This window comes from Lissotriton vulgaris, chromosome 10 (assembly GCF_964263255.1).
Source record: "Lissotriton vulgaris chromosome 10, aLisVul1.2, whole genome shotgun sequence".
NCBI classification, from domain to species: Eukaryota; Metazoa; Chordata; class Amphibia; order Caudata; family Salamandridae; genus Lissotriton; species Lissotriton vulgaris.
In genome coordinates, this window is record NC_141698.1 from 952111049 (window position 1) to 952133466 (window position 22418).

Here is a 22418-nt window from a genome sequence, read left to right on the forward strand (position 1 = left end):
TACGCTGGATGGCGCTCCAAGATAGGGAATAGGTTTAATGTACTATCCAACACCTTCCCTACTATCCACGGGGACTGGAGTTGGAATAGTAAATTAAACTATTCACTATCCAGCGCCCCAAAGCACTATGCGTTGTAAAGGCATGCGTTGTAAAAACTGCGTTGTAAAGGCATGCGTGGTAAAAGCATGCGTTGTAACATCATACATCCACGCTGTAGGGTGCTGGACTTAGGAATAGTATGATGTAATATTTCAACTCCAGCCTAGGTACAGTAGGGATGGTGTTGGACTAGTAAATCTTACTATTCCTTAGTCTAGATTGCCCTACAGTGCAAGTCGTGGTAATGACTTGATGTGAGAAGTTGTCCTGATATGTAGTGTTTCCAATTCTAGAACCACTTGGTATCAGTCCAAACAAACCCCAAAGATGTCTGGTTGTAAGTCAACCTTGTTAGACAAGCTATCCTAGAGGTAGCATGGACTAAGCAGCCTTAAAGGCTTAACTTAAGAGGTCGTGTTAAGCGAGCTGTTTTACCACATACAATCCTGTAATCAAATGAAAGGACACCACACAAGTATATATTATAAAAATATATGTATTTATTTCTAAATTACTCCCCAGTACTCTTTATGAGGAAAGGGGCACAAGCGTTAAATCAAAAGCACAGTATAACATACAAAGTTGCACAATTTTGGATGAGGGCCGGTGGCCACTCAAACCACATACTAATAAAGTGGTATAAGAGATACCAATCGAACAGTGGTTAGGCCTAGGGCCTAGAGAATCGCTGGGAGCAGTCAGGACTAGCAATGCTGAAGTCAGGAGTAGCCCACGGGACTTGGGTGCAGCACGGAAAGTGCGGCTTGCACCAATGCAATGTCAATGGTGCGTAAAAGTTACACAAAGTGAGTTTAAAGATACTTCCGCTGAACCTAGAGGAACAAAACTCAAGACACAGACCCTAGAGGTGTGTACCAACGTGGGCACACCGGCGTTGCAATGTTACCTCACCCACAGGCCGTGGGTGCACAGTGTCGAAGTGGCGACGGGTTTTGACACGCAGGCTCTTGGTGCTTGGAGCTGATGAAGCTGCAGGCGATGTGAAGCAGAAGTGTCCGGTGTGATCCAAGGGTGGATCGAAGTCGAAAAGTACCTGAAAGCAGAGGGGACAGAGTCTGGGTCACTCAGCAGTGACCAGGGTGGAACCAGGACGGAACCAGGCAATGTAGGGCGCAATTAGGTGGTTGTTGAGAGGCTTCTCTCCGCTGTCACGTGGGCTCTGGGGCATCTGCGACGTCCAGGAGCAGGTCACGATCTGTCCCACGTAGGCTCTCACCGTCAGCACCGTCGACTTCAAGATTGCAGCAAACAGCACTTGGCAAAAGCAATCCACGTGGAACCGGGAGATTGCTTCTCACTCGAACCAGGAGGGTCAGGGTGGGGGCTCCTTTTCACAGGAGCTGGTGCAGATCTGGAGCAACCAGAAAAGCGAGTCGTATTCAAGTTTTCGTTGGCACAGGGGCCACAAGCCAGCTGGCAAGTGACCGGGCCAACGCGTCGAGCCAACACAAGCAGAAGGGCCCCACGCAGCACTCGTCGAGTGTGGAGGGGGTAGCTTGGGTGCAAGTGTAGCTCGGGGTGGGGGCTTTTCAAACCCTGGTGTACAGCTTCAAGGGTCACTCGTGGGCTGCACGGTCAGCGTCTCGTGGCCTTTTCAAGATGGCGTGCCCCACGCTTCCGGTCGCCTCCACTGGTCTCACCTCTGCAGGGACTGTGGATCGGGCTGGGAGAAGGCAGGCAGGCTTGATCTCGTCGATCTCTGTTGCTCGAGTTCCGGCGGGAACTGCAACAAAGCAAGGGTCGAGGGCTGGATGGTGCCTGTTTGCACAGGGTGGTCACTCCTTGACCACAAGGGAGATTCTTCCATCTTCTATGTTGAATAGAATGTCGAAGGGTCCAGAATTCGTTTCTTATGTTTCTTCAGGATGATCTGAGTTGCATTGGCATAGCTCCCACTCTTATTCGAATCTGGTGGGCTGGACATCCTGCTAGGTCCCCTCCTATGGGTGGGACCCAGGAAGGGGGTGGTTACACCCCTTTCCTTTGATCCAGGCCGCGCTGGGACTGGGGCTGGGAGGCCCTAGAACCGGTTTGGCCGGATTATGCAAGGGGCAGCCTTGTGCTCCCCAGGCAGTGTCTGGTTTCTTTGAAGCCTCCCTACTACAATCCACTATCTCCTGTCTGGGGTGGTTTAACACCGCCCTGCGACAGGAAACCCTTTGTCCAGGCCACCATATGCTGAGTTTCGGTCAGCAGCAGGAGGCCAGACCCGTGTCTGTGGCAGAGGCATCCATTTTGTGGATCTGAGGCTCATTTTAAATCAACCGCGTTTCAGTAAAGTAACATGTCTTATCCCTCTAGAAGGGTGGAATGCTACCCCCGTCGCCAGAACTGGCGAGGGGGTAGTATTCCAATTCGTATGACACCTTACACGACATGTTTTGATAAAGCCAAACCAAAGTTGCTATACAACCGCAAGGATTATAAGGCGCTTAAGAGTATATGGTATGGCATTTTCCCGGATCAACTTAGGGAGTTGTTCCCGACAGCTGCAGACAGGCTCAGATCATGCCAGAGCTCCATCTCACATAAAACCACGCACTCTGCCTCCAGGATTGATGAGGCCTTCCATAGGAGTGGCTTACAGGCTATATATGTGTCCAGATATAGGTTTAGATATAGGTATACTATATCTAAGCAAGGGGTGATTACACCCACTTGCCCCAGCTGAGTGTTCAGCCAGTTGTGTCAATTTAAGAACCAGCCAGGGGTGGCAAAAGCTATGCTTCAGCCCCTGGTAGGCCTTGGTGGCACCTATGCCCTGAGCACCTATAGTGCATGGTACAGAGGCTGAAAAGGAGTCCATTTCCAATGGTGGTATGTACCTATAGCACATGTATTACAAATTTAGAGAGAGAACAGCAGGCTTGGGGTCTGATTAGCAGGCCCACAGCCTCACTAAGTCGAAAACCAGTGAAGCAAAAAGCAAAAATTGGGGTGACCATAGGATAGCAGACCCTACTCTCCTACACAACCCCCCCCGCCCCCAAACGCAGGGACATTAAACTTAACCTTGACCAGATAAGTCTTCATGTTCTAAGTGGAAGTACCTGGAGAGACCATCTGCATTACCATGGTCAGTCCCTGGGCGGTGCTCCACTGTAAAGTCCATCCCCTGTAGGGAAATGGACCACCTGAGTAGTTTGGGATTTTCACCCTTCATCTGATTTAGCCACAAGAGGGGCTTATGGTCTGTCTGAATTAGGAAGTGAGTACCAAACAAGTATGGCCTCAACTTCTTCAGGGCCCAAACCACAGCAAAGGCCTCCCTCTCAATAGCTGACCAACGTTTCTCCCTGGGGTCAGCCTTCTGCTAATAAAAGCAATGGGCTGGTCTTGACCGTCTTGATTAAGTTGTGAAAGCACAGCTCCCACCCCCAACTCAGAAGAATCTGTCTGTACAATGAACTGTTTGGAGTAGTCAGGACTCTTCAGGATAGGTGCAGAGCACATGGCCTTCTTCAGGTCATCAAATGCCTTTTGACAGCTAACTGTTCACTGAACCTTTTTGGGCATCTTCTTGGATGTCAAGTCATTCAATGGTGTCACAATGGACCCATAGTTCTTTACAAATTTTCTGTAATACCCAGTCAGGCCCAAGAAGGCTCTGACTTGTGTCTGGGTAGTTGGAGGAGCCCAGTCCTGTATGGTCTGGATCTTGCTCTCCAGTGGTTGAACTTGACCCCCACCTACTAGGTGGCCCAAGTACACAACCTTGCTCTGCCCTATCTGGCACTTGGTAGCCTTGATAGTCAGGCCTGTCTTCTGCAGGGCCTCCAGAACCTTCTTCAGGTGGATCAGGTGATCCTCCAAGGTGGAGCTAAAGACAGCAATATCATCTAGATATGCTGCACAAAAGTCATCCAACCCAGCAAGGACTTGATTCACCAACCTTTGGAAGGTGGCAGGTGCATTCTTCAAACCAAAGGGCATTACCACAAATTGATAATGTCCACTAGGGGTAGAGAATGCTGTTTTGGCTTTTGACTCTTCAGCTAGTCTGATTTGCCAGTAGCCAGCTGTCAAATCAAATGTGCTCAGAAACTTGGCAGAAGCCAATTTATCAATGAACTCATATGCTCTTGGAATGGGATGGGCATCTGTCCTAGTGACAGCATTGAGACCTCTGTAGTCCACACAAAACCTCATTTCTCTCTTCCCATCTTTGGTATGAGGTTTTGGCACAAGGACCACTGGGCTAGCCCATGGGCTCTCTGATGGCTCATTCACTCCAAGCTCCAACATCTTTTGCACCTCAGCCTTTATACAATCCCTGACATGGTCAGGTTGCCTGTAGATCTTATTCTTCACAGGCAGACTGTCACCAGTGTCCACCTCATGGGTGCACCAATTGGTCTGGCTGGGTGTGAGTGAAAACATATGTCTGTGGGCCTGCAACACCTGTCTGCAGTCCACCTGTTGCTGCTCAGCGAGGCTGCCTGCCAAGGCTACTCCATCAACTGAACCATCATCAGGGTTCTGGGAAAGCAGGTCTGGGAGTGGGTCACTCTCTTCCTCCTGATCCCCATCTGTGGCCATGAGGAGACTCATGTCCTCTCTGTCAACAAATGCTTTCAAACGGTTTACATGGAACACCCTGTGGGGGCTCCTAGGGGTGCCAAAGTCAACCACATAGGTGACTTCTCCCTTTTTCTCAATGATAGGGTAGGGTCCAGTCCATTTGTCCTGGAGAGCTGCTGGCCCCACTGGGTCCAACACCCACACCTTCTGCCCTGGCTGGAACTCAACCAGAACAGCCTTTTGGTCATGCCAAGCTTTCTGTAATTCTTGACTTGCCTCAAGGTTTTTGGATGCTCTCTCCATGTATTCAGCCATCCTGGAGCGGAGACCAAGTACATAGTCCACAATGTCTAGTTTAGGCTTTTTGAGAGGTAACTCCCATCCTTCCTTCACCAAACTCAGTGGACCCCTCACAGGTTGGCCAAACGAAAGTTCAAAAGGGCTGTAGCCAACCCCCTTCTGTGGGACCTCTCTGTAAGCAAAGAGCAAGCAGGGTAAAAGGATGTCCCATTTCCGCCTAAGCTTCTCTGGTAAACCTTTTATCATTCCTTTTAGGGTCTTGTTGAACCTTTCAACAAGCCCATTGCACTGTGGATGGTAGGGTGTGGTAAACTTATAGTTTACTCCACACTCTTTCCACATTGCTTTTAAGTATCCAGACATAAAGTTGGTACCTCTGTCTGAAAGAACCTCCTTTGGAAAGCCCACTCTTGAGAAAACTGCAATGAGGGTTTTTGCCACCACAGGTGCTGTGGTGGTCCTCAGGGGAATTGCCTCTGGGTACCTGGTGGCATGATCCACTACCACCAGTATAAATCTGTGCCCAGATGCTGTTTGAGGATCCATGGGACCCACAATGTCTATTCCAACTCTTTCAAAGGGTACCCCCACCACAGGTAGTGGTATTAGGGGGGCCTTTGTTGTGCCACCTGACTTACCACTGGCTTGGCAAGTGACACAGGAGCGACAAAACTCCTTGACATTTTCTGACATGTGAGGCCAGTGAAAGTGTGGAACAAGCCTGTCCCAAGTCTTATTCTGGCCTAAGTGTCCTGCAAGGGGAATATCATGGGCCAAGGTAAGAAGGAAACCCCTAAACTTCAAAGGTATGACCAACCTCCTGGTTGTGCCAGGCTTGCGGTCTCTAGCCTCTGAATAAAGGAGTCCTTCATCCCAATAAACTCTATGGGTACCTTGAGCATTCCCTGCAGCCTCAGCAGCAGCTTGCTGTCTGAGGGGTTCAAGTGAAGGGCAATCTAATTGGGCCTGCCCCAGGTCTGCCCTTGAGGGTCCCCCTGTCCCCAGAAACTCAACCTGGTCAGGTTCAAGCTCCTCAGAGACAGTCTCCTCTTGGACTGCAGAATCAGTTTCCTGTGAAACTTGATCCTCAACCTGGGGGAAGTGGGAAGGCACAGCCTTAACCCTCTTGCTCCTTCTCTTGGGTTGTGGTTGGTCTATTGTTTCAAGATCCACCACTGGTTCAGGAAGGCACTTCTTAGCCTGAGACCTTGTCACTGCAAGGACATGAGCTGAAATCCCTAGCATTTCTGCATGAGTCCTGTACTCCACTTCTGACCAAACTGAGCTTTCAAAATCATTGCCTAACAGACAGTCTACTGGGAGGTCTGCACTCACAACAACTTTCTTTAGGCCATCTACCCCTCCCCAGGAGAAGTTCACAACAGCCACACTATGTGAAGTAGTGGAGTTGCTTGCATTGGTCACTAGGTAACTTTCACCTAGTTCAATCTGACCAGGGTCCACAAAGTCAGGTGTCACCATAGTGACACTGGCACAAGTGTCCCTGTAGGCCTGAGCCAGTTTCTCATTGATTAAGGGAGTCTGCCTATATTTGCCCAGGTTACTGGGGCTTACTGCAGTGGTCAAAGATAAGTCCACATCATATAGGAGAACTGCCTGTGTGGGGATTCTGACTAGGCCAGATTCCACCTCAGTACCCAAGGTTAACCCTACTAACCCCTTAGGTTGTGCACTACCACTGCTGACTGTACTAGGGGGTGCAGTTGATTTAGGAGCTGCAGTGGCAGGAACTGGATTTTTCTTAGTCCATTCACTGCCCCAGTGTGAAACTGATTTGCAGGTATTACACCAAGGTTTCTTTGGGCCATCATTCTTCTTTTTCTTGTTTCCATTTTGGGAACCCCCCTCCTTTTTTACTAGTTTGGGGACCTGAAGACTTCTGGTCCTTTTCTTTATCTTTCTGATTCCCACCCTTCTGGTCTGTTTTCTTCTGGTCACCTTGGTTCTGGTTTTTCTGCTTAATCCTTGTTCTGACCCATTTGTCTGCCTTCTTTCCCAATTCTTGGGGAGAGGTCAAATCAGAGTCAACAAGGTATTGATGCAACAGCTGGTTCTGACAGTTATTAAGGATCTGCTCTCTCATGATAAGATTGTACAATCCTGTATAGTCTGAAACTTTACTTCCCTGCAGCCAACCCTCCAGAGCCTTAGTGGCACAATCAACAAAATCAGTCCAGTCCTGAGTCTGTGCTTTTTGGGTGTCTCTGAACAACAACCTGTATTGCTCAGTGGTTAGGCCAAACCCTTCAATAAGAGCACTCTTCAGGACAGAGTAGTTTTTGGCATCCTCAGGTCTAACAGTGAGGAGCCTATCCCTCCCTTTCTCAGAAAAGGAGTACCATAAAATTGCTGCCCACTGATCCTCAGGGACCTGCTGTACCATGCAGGCCCTCTCAAGAGCAGTCATCCATTTGTGGATGTCATCCCCTTCCTTGTAGGGGGGCACAATTTTTGTCAGGTTTCTATTGTCATAGGCCCTGTCTTTTTCTTTAGGAACTTTGCTGCCACCAGTGGCATCTAAGCCACACAATTTTCTTTCTCTTGCTAAAGCAAGTTTAGCTTGAGCCAAGGCTACCTCTTCCCTCTCTATCTGGAGTTGGACAGCCCTCATTCTGGCCCTATGCTCTTTTCTCTGGGAGGGAGTCATCCCTCTTTGAGATTCTCTTGAGGCACTAGAAAGATAAGAGTCCCCTGATTGAGATCTCACCCTCCTGTTGCCTGGGAGAATTTGGTTATGAGATCTGGAGTGGTGCTGGCCCTCTCCATTCCCATGTAGGTCTAGGTTGGCCTGGTTAAGCCTGGCAACCTGTACCTGGGTCACCCTCTGATCCTGATCTTCAGGCTCATCTACATCTGAGCCTTCCTCTTCCTCTTCCTCCTCCTCTTCTTCTTCATCTGGAAGATCCTCATTCTCAGGGGAGTTTATCCCCTCACCTGAATCTAAGGGAGCCTGACTCACCTTATCTAAGTCATCCTTTTCTAGGATAGCTATCAGGGAAGGAATGGTAGGGCCTCTGCCCTTTTTTAGCCCCCTGGCTGTGCACAAGGCACTCAGGTCTTTGTGGCTAAGGTTGTCATATCTGGAAGTTGCCCTGGTAGGGTCAACTGCTACAGGAGCAGAGCCTGAGGCTCCACCTGTATCAGACATGACTGCTAGTGAGTTGTAAGTGATGCACTTACCTACACTAAGTGTTTTCCTACTGTACCTTGCTAGTGAGTTGTAGTCAGGGTGTGCTAATCCCTTTAATCTACAACTACTAAGTTCAGTAGAACTTTTTATGCTAAGCTTTTGATTTATATGTACCTAAGGTACTTGATGTGATCTTTCAATTTGATGTAAAGATTGCAATGGTAAAACAAACAGCAAGCTCAAATCCGCACCGCTGCACACCAATGTGAGAAGTTGGCCTGATATGTAGTGTTTCCAATTCTGGAACCACTTGGTATCAGTCCAAACAAACCCCAAAGATGTCTGGTTGTAAGTCAACCTTGTTAGACAAGCTATCCTAGAGGTAGCATGGACTAAGCAGCCTTAAAGGCTTAACTTAAGAGGTCGTGTTAAGCGAGCTGTTTTACCACATACAATCCTGTAATCAAATGAAAGGACACCACACAACTATATATTATAAAAATATATGTATTTATTTCTAAATTACTCCCCAGTACTCTTTATGAGGAAAGGGGCACAAGCGTTAAATCAAAAGCACAGTATAACATACAAAGTTGCACAATTTTGGATGAGGGCCGGTGGCCACTCAAACCATATACTAAAAAAGTGGTATAAGAGATACCAATCAAACAGTGGTTAGGCCTAGGGCCTAGAGAATCGCTGGGAGCAGTCAGGACTAGCAATGCTGAAGTCGGGTGTAGCCCACGGGACTCGGGTGCAGCACGGAAAGTGCGGCTTGCACCAATGCAATGTCAATGGTGCGTAAAAGTTACACAAAGTGAGTTTAAAGATACTTCCGCTGAACCTAGAGGAACAAAACTCAAGACACAGACCCTAGAGGTGTGTACCAACGTGGGCACACTGGCGTTGCAATGTTACCTCACCCACAGGCCGTGGGTGCACAGGGTCGAAGTGGCGTCGGGTTTTGACACGCAGGCTCTTGGTGCTTGGAGCTGAAGAAGCTGCAGGCGATGTGAAGCAGAAGTGTCCGGTGTGATCCAAGGGTGGATCGAAGTCGAAAAGTACCTGAAAGCAGAGGGGACAGAGTCTGGGTCACTCAGCAGTGACCAGGGTGGAACCAGGACGGAACCAGGCAATGTCGGGCACAATCAGGTGGTTGTTGAGGGGCTTCTCTCCGCTGTCACGTGGGCTCTGGGGCATCTGCAACGTCTAGGAGCAGGTCACGATCTGTCCCACGTAGGCTCTCGCCGTCAGCACCGTCGGCTTCAAGATTGCAGCAAACAGCACTTGGCAAAAGCAATCCACGCGGAACCGGGAGATTGCTTCTCACTCGAACCAGGAGGGTCAGGGTGGGGGCTCCTTTTCACAGGAGCTGGTGCAGATCTGGAGCAATCAGAAAAGCGAGTCGTATTCAAGTTTTCGTCGGCACAGGGGCCACAAGCCAGCTGGCAAGTGACCGGGCCAACGTGTCGAGCCAACACAAGCAGAAGGGCCCCACGCAGCACTCGTGGAGCGTGGAGGGGGTAGCTTGGGTGCAAGTGTAGCTCGGGGTGGGGGCTTCTCAACCCCGGTGTACAGCTTCGAGGGTCACTCGTGGGTTGCACGGTCAGCGTCTCGTGGCCTTTTCAAGATGGCGTGCCCCACGCTTCCGGTCGCCTCCACTGGTCTCAGCTCTGCAGGGACTGTGGATCGGGCTGGGAGAAGGCAGGCAGGCTTGATCTCGTCGATCTCTGTCGCTCGAGTTCCGGCGGGAACTGCAACAAAGCAAGGGTCGAGGGCTGGATGGTGCCTGTTTGCACAGGGTGGTCACTCCTTGACCACAAGGGAGATTCTTCCGTCTTCTATGTTGAATAGAATGTCGAAGGGTCCAGAATTCGTTTCTTATGTTTCTTCAGGATGATATGAGTTGCATTGGCACTGCTCCCACTCTTATTCGAATCTGGTGGGCTGGACATCCTGCTAGGTCCCCTCCTATGGGTGGGACCCAGGAAGGGGGTGGTTACACCCCTTTCCTTTGATCCAGGCCGCGCTGGGACTGGGGCTGGGAGGCCCCAGAACCGGTTTGGCCGGATTATGCAAGGGGCAGCCTTGTGCTCCCCAGGCAGTGTCTGGTTTCTTTGAAACCTCCCTACTACAATCCACTATCTCCTGTCTGGGGTGGTTTAACACCGCCCTGCGACAGGAAACCCTTTGTCCAGGCCACCATATGCTGAGTTTCGGTCAGCAGCAGGAGGCCAGACCCGTGCCTGTGGCAGAGTCATCCATTTTGTGGATCTGAGGCTCATTTTAAATCAACCGCGTTTCAGTAAAGTAACATGTCTTATCCCTCTAGAAGGGTGGAATGCTACCCCCGTCGCCAGAACTGGCGAGGGGGTAGTATTCCAATTCGTATGACACCTTACACGACATGTTTTGATAAAGCCAAACCAAAGTTGCTATACAACCGCGAGGATTATAAGGCGCTTAAGAGTATATGGTATGGCATTATCCCGGATCAGCTTAGGGAGTTGTTCCCGACAGCTGCAGACAGGCTCAGCTCATGCCAGAGCTCCATCTCACATAAAACCACGCACTCTGCCTCCAGGATTGATGAGGCATTCCATAGGAGTGGCTTACAGGCTATATATGTGTCCAGATATAGGTTTAGATATAGGTATACTATATCTAAGCAAGGGGTGATTACACCCACTTGCCCCAGCTCAGTGTTCAGCCAGTTGTGTCAATTTAAGAACCAGCCAGGGGTGGCAAAAGCTATGCTTCAGCCCCTGGTAGGCCTTGGTGGCACCTATGCCCTGAGCACCTATAGTGCATGGTACAGGGGCTGACAAGGAGTCCATTTCCAATGGTGGTATGTACCTATAGCACATGTATTACAAATTTAGAGAGAGAACAGCAGGCTGGGGGTCTGATTAGCAGGCCCACAGCCTCAGTAAGTCGAAAACCAGTGAAGCATAAAGCAAAAATTGGGGTGACCATAGGATAGCAGACCCTACTCTCATACACTTGAGTTGTAAAAGCAGCGATGTGAATGTATTGCGGTGTTTTGACCGCATTGTTAAGGTCATTTCCAGAGATTTCTCTTTCAAAATTCGAAGATGAATCAGGAGTAGAGTGTTTAAGCTGCAAAAAGGTCTCTTTTGGGCAACTTTTCATAGTTTGTTTACAAGACACTCTTTGATTCATTCAGCTGGTCCATGTCTTTTGACTTTGGTGACATTACAACGATTCCATCCCCTGATCTTTGTCTATGAAATAGGGGCCCTTACTTATACTAGAGCTACATACAGGCTCCTTTTTTATATGCAAATTTGAAAGTTTATGTGTTACAATTGGTGTCAATTAACTATTTAAAGAATTGTGATCCAGTTTTTTATGTTATGTGGGATGTGGGATGCCAAAAAGTACTTATGGAAATGAAAAGTGTTTTTGGTTTGTTACTATGTCTATGGCAGATATACCAAAAACTTCACTCATCAGTTTTGCTGAATAATGATGAAAATAAATGGTGATCACGCTAATTGCATTTCATGACCACAAATGTAAAATACTATTGTTGTGAAGTAGTGTCAGTACTGGCTTTGTTGTTTGGCGTTTTATATTGAAGAGTAGCCAAGCCTTGCTGACATTTAATTGGCCCCTTCCCCTTGTGTGTTTTTGACTATCAAGCGGGTGCAAACCTAAGAGGGTCCAATTGGGGTAATTTATATGTTCCCTCTCAGTATTTAGCAAAGTTCTAGACAAGGCCTTAGCCAAGGTCTCTACTGCAAGAGGAACAAACCTTGTCTCATAAAATAATGTCAGATAAAGACACGCTGTCATACACAGAGGACCACTTACAAAGATTGGTTTCTATGCCTTCACCTTTTCTTCACGGAAAACCACCACTGGGTCTGGGCTCCCAACAGTAAGGCCTAGCCAGAGCTACTATTTAACAAAAAAAATGCCAATACTGTTCTCTTACTTTTGTTTGAGTATAATCAAAAAATACGAATTAAACAATATGCTTCGTTGACCCTTTTTCTCTGAATAAATCTTTTTATTATTTTTCATTAACTTTGAATAAACTTTTGTAGCAGTTGGAACAGGATTATTTGATGATCTTATGGTTCTAAATAAAATGTATTTAGAGCCATAAGATCATCAAATAATCCTGTTCCAACTGCTACAAAAAGTTTTTTCAAAGGAGTAGTCTATGGCATCCTGAGAATATTGCTATTCCAGTGTATATTTGAATGTGTGATGTCTGTGTATGTTTGAGAGGGAATGTTTGAGGAATAAGAGTATTGAAAGGATGATTGGAAATGTATATAGGGTAATGTTTCAAGATCATTTTATGTAATGGTGTATATGTTGTGTACAGATCTTTTTTGAAAATGTTAAATTGGTGAAATTACAATCAAATTTATGAAGAAAAGTTAATGAAAAGTTATAAAAAGATTTATTCAGAGAAAAAGTGGCAACAAAGCATATTGTTTAATTCTTATGTTTTGATTATACTCAAACAAAAGTAAAGAGAACAGTATTGGAATTCACTTTTTCTTCAGTCACTTTAAGTTCCACCACCAAACAATAAAAATTAATGTGATAAGTTATTGAGACTCAAAAAGAAGCAAATGTGGACTAAAGTGCATGATTACAAGTGCAGTGCTTCTGTGTATTTTGCCTCCTCTGTGCCTCGTATTGCTCTGCCTGGCTGCCGCTTTGAATATAACGCGCATTGGCTTTGAATTGCACTTTTCAGCTGTTTAGCGCGTTGTCCCCAAGCGCTCTGTTGTGCTCCCCCCTCCTCTATTTTGTTGGTTGTTGTTCTCTTGGTAAGCCCGCCCCGCCTCACAGCTGAGTCGCCCTCCCACAGGATACAATCTGCGCCTTCCTACCTGGAAGCGCTGTGACTCGCTCTGCGCTCTGGCCGGAGTGGTCGCTCCCAGTGCTCCCTGGCGTGGACTGGTATCGTTAGTGCAGCGCTTCTGTGTATTTTGCCTCCTCTGTGCCTCGTATTGCTCTGCCTGGCTGCCGCTTTGAATATAACGCGCATTGGCTTTGAATTGCACTTTTCAGCTGTTTAGCGCGTTGTCCCCAAGCGCTCTGTTGTGCTCCCCCCTCCTCCATTTTGTTGGTTGTTGTTCTCTTGGTAAGCCCGCCCCGCCTCCCAGCTGAGTCGCCCTCGCCCCTCCCCCTCCACCATCCATATATGACAGGAGTTCCCGCGCGCAGCGTTCACGCGCAGCGACCGCGCCCAATCCGCGCCGAAGGTGCGCCAAAGGTAAGCCCGTCTACGCCCGTCCGCGCCTGGACCGTGCCCAGCGCCAGACCCCCTGCCCCTCGCGCTGCCCAGCCCTCCCGCATTACCTACGATGCCGCCACCCTCCTAGCCCTTAACCCCGGTCGCGCTCCCAACTGCGTCCAAGCCTGGACAAGCCTGGACAAACCCATGGACCTTTCTCCTGCTTCTCCTGCAAATTCTGCGGCACCGACAACATCTCCGCTACGACCACACCACAGATCCCCGACCCCAACCACCTACAATGCATCCTTCTCAACACCCGATCAGTCCACAGGCACGCCATTGACCTATGGAACCTACTAGACACCACTTCTCCGGACATCGCCTTCCTAACGGAAACATGGATGAATGCTTCCTCCGCACCAGACATCACCATTGCCATCCCTGAAGACTATAAGATCACCCACAAAGACCGCACCAGCCACACAGGAGGAGGAATCGCCATCGTCCATAAGAAATCAATCCGCATCTCAACCAGCTCTGACGCCAACCTCGCTAACTCCGAACACCTTCACTTCCAGATCCACATCGACCCCAAGACCACACTCAGAGGCACCCTCCTCTACAGACCACCAGGCCCACGCGCAAAATTCAGTGAAGACATCACGGACTTCATCACCCCACACGCGCTCCCCTCCAAAGACTACATCCTTCTGGGAGACCTCAACTTTCACCTCGAAAAGATCAACGATCGCAACACCGCCACCCTCGTGGACAACCTCGCCAACCTCGGACTCAAACAACTAGTCACTTCCCCCACCTACATCGCAGGTCACACACTCGACCCCATCTTCACATCCAGCAACCATGTCTCCTTCAGCCACACTACGGACCTCCTCTGGACTGACCACAGCTGCGTTCACTTCACCTACAACAAACCAAAACCCAGCTTCCACCTCCAACCTACCCTGCAAAGGAACTGGAACAAAATCACCACGGACCAAATCTCCGCATCGCTCCTTCAACACACCCCAGCCCCCTCTTCCAACACTAACGAAGCCGCCGCCAACCTCACCCTATGGTTATCCAACACCGCTGACAACTTAGCACCACTGAAAAAACGTCAAAACAAACCTGGCAGCAAGAAGGCCTCATGGTTCAACGATGATCTCAAGAAGTCCAAGAAACTCTGCCGCTCCCTTGAAAAGGCTTGGAAAAAAGACCCAACCACCAGCACCAAGGACGCCTTCAAAAACGCCACCCGCACTCACCACCAACTAATCCGAAAAGCCAAGAAAACAGCATTCAAGGATCGACTCGACAACAACGCTCACAACAGCAAGGAACTTTTCAACATCGTCAAGGAATTTTCCAATCCCTCGGCCAACTCCAACGACATCACCCCCTCTCAAACCCTCTGCGACTCCCTAGCCTCATTCTTCCACAACAAGATTGCAGACATCCACAACAGCTTTGACAACCAAATCGGAAACCAACCCACCCTACCATCTGCTGATCATCATCCCCCCGTGAACACCCTTAACGTCTGGAACCCAATCTCCACTGAGGACACCATCCGCCTGATGAATTCCATCCACTCAGGATCCCCCACAGACCCATGCCCTCACCACATCTTCAACAAAGCAGACTCCGTCATAGCACCGCACCTCCGAGACGTCATCAACTGCTCCTTCAACTCCGCTACCTTCCCAGAAGACTGGAAACACGCTGAACTCACCGCCCTTCTGAAAAAACCAACAGCGGACCCCACCGAACTCAAAAATTACCGCCCCATCTCGCTTCTTCCATTCCCGGCCAAGGTCATCGAGAAAGCCGTCAACAACCAGCTCGCCGCCTTCCTAGAAGCCAACAAATCCCTCGACCCCTCACAATCTGGCTTCCGAGCAAAACACAGCACTGAGACCGCCCTCATCGCAGCAACAGACGACATTCGAACTCTACTGGACAATGGAGACACAGTCGCCCTCATCCTCCTCGACCTCTCTGCAGCATTCGACACAGTCTGCCACAGCACCCTTCTACAATGCCTCAATAACATCGGAATCCAAGGAAAAGCACTTGAATGGATCACCTCGTTCCTCACCGGAAGAACCCAGAGAGTCCGCCTTCCTCCATTCAAGTCCGAGGCCTCTGAAGTCATCTGCGGCGTACCTCAAGGATCCTCACTCAGTCCCACCCTCTTCAACGTATACATGAGCCCCCTCGCGGCCATCGCCCGCCAACACAACCTCAACATCATCTCTTACGCGGATGACACTCAACTGATCCTTTCTCTCACCAAGGACCCCAGCACCGCCAAAACTAACCTACACGAAGGAATGAAAGAAGTCGCCGAATGGATGAAACAAAGCCGTCTGAAACTGAACTCAGACAAAACAGAAGTCCTCATCTTAGGTACATCCCCCTCTGCTTGGGACGACTCCTGGTGGCCGGAAGCCCTCGGAAAAGCACCCATCCCGACAGACCACGCACGGAACCTTGGCGTCATCCTGGATTCTTCACTCTCAATGAACAGACAAGTCAGCGCCGTATCCTCTTCCTGCTTCAACATTCTTCGCATGCTCAGAAAAACATTTCGCTGGATCCCCTCCGAAACAAGGAAAACAGTCACCCACGCTCTGGTCACGAGCCGACTGGACTACGGAAACGGCCTCTACGCAGGTACCACCGCTAAACTCCAGAAGAAACTCCAACGAATCCAAAACGCCTCAGCCAGGCTCATATTAGACATCCCACGCAATGAACACATCTCTGGTCACCTTAAAGACCTCCACTGGCTACCCGTCAATAAGAGGATCACTTTCCGACTGCTTACCCACGCACACAAATCACTCTACGACATCGGACCAGATTGCCTCAACTCTTGACTGTCCTTCTACACCCCCTCCCGCCAACTACGTTCTTCCAGTCAAGCCTTCGCCACTGTACCTCGCATCAACAAGACCACCATGGGAGGCAGATCCTTTTCATACCTGGCTGCTAAAACATGGAACTCACTCCCCGCTTACCTTCGCCTCACCCAGAACCACCTAGCGTTCAGAAAGCAGCTTAAAACGTGGATATTTGACAAATAATCCTCCTCCCCTTCCAAAGCGCCTTGAAACCCTCTGGGTATGTAGTGCGCTATACAAATTTTATGACTTGACTTGACTTGACTAAAAAAAACAGTCAAAAGAGATCTACTATTGGAGCAAGACAGTAAGAACAGCCAGTCAGTGTGAAGCTAAGACACTCTTGGAAAAACAGGAAAATAATTAGCTGATATCAAAGTCTTTACCATGAACCAAATAAACAACAAAATTGAGAGACATAAGAAGTCATACAATTTAGAAACAGTCTACCCTTATTTAAAAGAAGATTTTACATTCGCTCCGAATCTCACAGATGGCTGCCTGAATACCAAGGGAGAGAAAAATTCCAATCCTTTCAGAAACATCTTCAGATTCCACAAGAAACCCGACCCAGGGGAGGGTTCATCTAATCAAACTTCTCATCCAAGAAACAGCCTACTTTTTAGGCAGAGGTCAGCAGAGAGACTGAGGAAGAAACGGACACAACAACCAACCATGTGAAATGAGGACCCGTTGCCAGGTCTACAAGAACCAATACAATCTCCCATTTTCAATTTGCCCAAAAGGGAGCTCACTGTAGCTGATAAAAGCAGTCTTGAGAAAGGTGTATCCTTTGTCCCTTTGAATCACATGAACTTTGTCTACTTAAATAGAGAAGCACTTGAATTATTCAGAAAATTTGTCTCAAAGCATATTTTCTGGGGCATACTTCTCCACAGAATGCTGAAGTTTCTTGGCTCAGAAAAAAAGTCCACCTTCTACACCCCCACCCAACAACATTCTAAAAGAAGTCCTCAAGTTTGAGCACTTTGAGTTTTAAGCCATCAATCAGCTAGAACAAAAAAAAGAGTTAGTTAAAAAAAATCACAAAGGACCAACGCATTACCTTAGAAAATCTAAAAAAGGACAGTGCTGTTGTAATAAACAGGCCGATAAGGGAGGGGCAATAGTAATTTGGTCATCTGACAAGAATAATAAGGAAAGACAAAGACAGGTTCTCAATCTTTTACCATAGGATTTCTGGTGACACCACACAGGAGATTGAAGGCAACATTGCAGCAATTCGTAAAGAGGCATTTGATGAGGAATATATCGGTCAAAAGGAGTGTGATTTTCTGAAAAACATCGGTCCTTGGATAGCTGTCATGTATCTTCTTCCTAAAATGCATAAGGACGGAACAACATCCCCACAACACAATAGCTTCCAGTTGTGATTCAGTGTTTGAACCTATGGCACAGTATGTGGATTTGTTTCTAAAACCTTACACAGCAGGTTCCATCATACCTGCGAGATACAATGAACTTCATTAACAAGATCAAGGGTCTGCAGTTCAATCCAGAAACACAAAGGCTAGTCACTCTTGATCCCATATAATTGTATAGCCAGACCCCCCAAGACGACTGGTTGGAAGCAATTGATATTTACCTAGAGATGAGACCAAGACCATACCATGTCCCCACTAAATTCATCATAGACTTGGCCAGATTTGCCCTTCAAATTTGGCAAGGTTTTTCTTTGAAATCAAAGAAACTGCCTTGGAATGTCCCTTCACTCCAGAGCTGGCAGTTCTGTACATTGCTCAGCTTAGGAATTATTCATTTATTAGAACAATCCTTTTTTCAACCAAGTGTCAAGTTGGATGACATGTATAGATGACATCTTTTGTTGGGCCCATAGCAACACTTGGAGCCTACTCATCCCATAATGTATTCCGGTTCGCAAGCAGGCACATTAAAAAGTTTGTGTGTTACAACTGGTGTTAATCCACTGTTGAAAGAATTGTGCTGAATTGTTTTATGTTATGTGGGTTGCCAAAAATTACTAATGGACTGAAAAATGTGTATTCCTACGTAATATACGCAGAAACAGAGAGGTTCAAAAGTATAAGACTGAAGCTCATTGTTCAGCGGTTCTTGGTCCTGAGGAGAACTCAAAATTGTATTCAGGTTCCAAACACGTCGACAGCTGAATAAACCAGGGAGAGTACGGGTAAACAGGATCTTTTGGACACAGGGCACATCTTATTGGAACAGCTTACAACTTTCTGGTCCCTGTCTTTTACCTTTATCGACATTACAATAATTCCATCACTTGGTCTTTGTCCATTAAATAGGGGCCCTTACTTATACTAGTACTACACACAGGCTCCTTACGGTGCTCAAATTCAGAACTGTTATATTTATGTTTATGCACATTTAAAAGTTAATGTGCTACAATTGGTGTCAATTTGCTGTTCAAAGAATTGTGATGCAGTATTTTTAGGTTATCTCGGTTACAAAAAGAGTACTTTTGGAAGTAAACATTGTTGTCTGTTTTTTCCAATGTTCATGACAGATATAACAAAAACATTGCTAAATCAGTTTTGCTGAATGGTGCAAATAAATGGTGCCATTCTGGAGGGGGTAAAAAAGTCCTTGGGACACTTCATGTGGGAGCATTCCCTCAGTATACCCACCTGCAGGAGAATCTCTGCCCCTTTTCAAACACAGGCTGGAATGCACAAGCACAGTAAAAGCAGACCAATTGCATAAAAAAACAGTCAACTTTTCACTAAATCTCTTTCCCCAGTGCTGATGCTAGTTTGTAGATGTCCTGGGGTCAGCTAATGCACTGCAATAGAGTACAAAGTAGTCTGCACTGGGACCACATAGTAAAAGGTGTCTCTAAGCACAAAGAGGGTCACTGAATGTAATATGGACACCTGGTGCTTCAAAGTTAACAATAAAGAAATGTACGGGAAGTACTAATACTATTGTTAAGAATATGAGGGAATTCACAAGTGAAGTAAACGCAAATGATGGGCCCAAGTATAATGACCATAGTACCTGTGTGGCAAATTCCAAGCTCATTTAACACGAGCAGCTTGTTACGCTGCAGCACAGCCTAATTCGGAGACCAGTTCCAGTTGCTTTTGATTAGCGCTTTTGTACTTTTAAAATTTAATTGTTTTCTGTATTATACTTTGGTTAGGAAAATACATCGTTTTTAAAAAAGCATTTTAAATTCATTCATTAGCGCTCAGCTATTGGCGCTGACTCTTACTTTTTATGGTTTCTGCACTTGCTCGATACCTGCCGAGTTAAGGCAAGGCACCGAGCACTAGGGATTTCTGTGGCGGCCATCTTAGTGCGGGACAGCGCGGTGAGAGAGCGCTAGTCTCCGCCATAAAAGGAGCCCCAAACAGAGTTAGTCTGAATCTTGCATTTAACACGAGCAGCTTGTTACGCTGCAGCACAGCCTAATTCGGAGACCAGTTCCAGTTGCTTTTGATTAGCGCTTTTGTACTTTTAAAATTTAATTGTTTTCTGTATTATACTTTGGTTAGGAAAATACATCGTTTTTAAAAAAGCATTTTAAATTCATTCATTAGCGCTCAGCTATTGGCGCTGACTCTTACTTTTTATGGTTTCTGCACTTGCTCGATACCTGCCAAGTTAAGGCAAGGCACCGAGCACTAGGGATTTCTGTGGCGGCCATCTTAGTGCGGGACAGCGCGGTGAGAGAGCGCTAGTCTCCGCCATAAAAGGAAACAGTTGTCCTCCGCGATAGCGGACGCGCCTCGTCTTCGCCGGAGTCCAGCCAGAGTCAGCCCGTCTGTGCCCGTCCGGGCCAGGCCGGGACTTAGGGCTCAGAGCTCTGCCCCTCCATTACTCAGGTATGATGCTCACGCGCGAGTCTTTAACAGCTTTACGCCCTGCCAGAAACGATAAATGTACTACTCTCAATCCCTTGTATGCTGACATACAGGCCTGCCCAGCATGTTCCCTTTCCTTGTCAAACTTCCAGCCCTATCCTGATAATTCGCATGGTATCCCCCATAAAGCTGGTTCTAATAAATTCTCTTTCTATGTGGTAAATTGCCGTTCTTTACCACAACACAAATTAGATATCTTCCACCTACTAATGAATGAGAAGCCCAGTGCGATATTTCTCACAGAGACTTGGCTCCATGATAGCGCAGGCCCTGATGTGGCTACGGCACTACCTGCGAGCTATGCTATTGTGAGGAGAGATCGCGTTGGCCAAACAGGAGGGGGTATAGCTATCATTTATAGTAGAGACCTGGTATGCAATTTTGAACCCGCAGACATCCCCAACTGCGAAGCAGCATCTTTTAAAATCACCCTTAGCCCCAATTTTACTTTTTCAGGTCTATTGATTTATCGACCACCAGTTCATAACCCCTCATGGTCTGAAAATTTGGTAAATTTTATTTTACCTCACCATTTAAAAGCTCAAAATTTTACAATACTCGGGGATTTGAATCTCCATTTGGAGGATGAGAATAATACGAACTGCAAAAACCTCATTGATGATCTCTTGGCATTGAATATGACACTGCGCAATAAGGGTCCTACCCATAAAGCAGGACATTTGCTTGACCCTATCTTCTCTAATATGGAAGAACTATCATGGCTGAACACTACCCCTATTTGTTGGTCAGACCATTTTCTCACAGTCTTTGCCATTTCTTTTAAACCCACTAAAATTCCCTCTACCACCTCTTCTGAATCTTTGAGGAGAAATTGGAAAAGACTAAACCTTGAGGATCTTAACAGTGCATTGAACAAAGACCTCCCATGCCTTGATGGAGACATGGAAAGCATAGCTGAGGCTACACATGCATGGCTAAGCGATGCAGTGAATACCTGCCTGCCCCTATCCCGCTGTAAGGGAAAAGTACATCGTCCCCCGGCCCCCTGGTTTACAGAGGCCCTAAAGAAAGAAAAATCTACTTGTAAAAACTTGGAGAGACAGTGGCGTAAGAACTATGAGGCTCACCAAAAAGAGATCTACCGCAGAGCCAGAAACAGCTATCATTCGGCATGCATGAAAGCTAAAGCATGCTACGTAATTACGACGATTAATTCAGCGGTCAGTAAATCCCAGACTCTTTTTAATACGGTGAAGGAACTGGCAGGAGAAAACACTAGAGCGGAGGCCCCCCCTCTTAGTACTCAGCAATGTCAAGACTTGGCGTCTTTTTTTACTGAAAAGATCGAAAAAATCGTCTCTAATATTAATGACAACAGCTCTATCTCTCATAATCAAGAGGATACCTTCCAAAGTTTCAAAAGAAACTGTCATCTTGAAGTCTGGCCCCCCTTAACATCGGATAAAACGAGGAAACTTCTTAAAGCTATTAAATCGGGCTCTCCTCGTGATCCTATACCCATCAGTATTATCAGCCAACTGGAGGATTTTACCCTGACGCCCATTACGGACATTCTTAATGCGTCCATGGAACAGGCTTCAGTTCCTGCTATGTGGAAACACGCCATAGTCAGCCCTCTGCTGAAAAAGCCAGCCGCCGATCCTACGGTATTGGCCAACTATCGACCAATATCGTTACTTCCTGCCTTTTCCAAAATGCTGGAAAAGCACATTCATGAAGCTCTTTCCACATATGTGGAAAATAACGAACTACTCCACCCTTCTCAGTCCGGATTCAGGAGTGGGTACTCCACTGAAACTGCCCTACTCGGAATCACGGAAAAAATTAAAGAGCTCAGGGATGATGGCCAAACGGTGGCATTGGTCCTACTGGACCTAAGCGCAGCCTTCGACACCATCTCTCACTCCAGACTGCTTTACAGGCTGGGGGAGAGTGGTGTCGAGGGCAAGGCGCTAGAATGGATCAAATCCTATTTATCCTCCCGGACCTTTCAGATCACCTCTGCTGAGGCTTGTTCGGATGTTTTCCACTCCCCGCACGGTGTACCACAGGGATCCATTCTGAGTCCCCTTTTGTTTAATTTGTACCTTCGCCCATTAGCTACCCTTGCAGAGAATTTTGGTCTTGTTTTGATGACCTATGCAGACGACTCTCAGATTCTATTTTCATTATCTAAATCCGATTCGTCTGATTCATCTGCACTTAAAACAGGCCTCCACGAAATTTTCTGCTGGATGTCGGCCAACCAACTTAAGTTAAATGGGGAGAAAACAGAGATCCTCCTCTTAGGGAACAGTAAAAACCTCTGGAGCGATTCACACTGGCCGACCTC

The 22418-nt window shown here is 47.4% G+C and overlaps 1 protein-coding gene across 1 annotated transcript in view; it reads left to right on the plus strand.

Annotated features, from left to right (window-relative positions):
* MALRD1 (MAM and LDL receptor class A domain containing 1) overlaps positions 1-22418 on the plus strand; it is a 2333045-nt gene that overhangs the window by 466914 nt on the left and 1843713 nt on the right. The window lies entirely within an intron of this gene.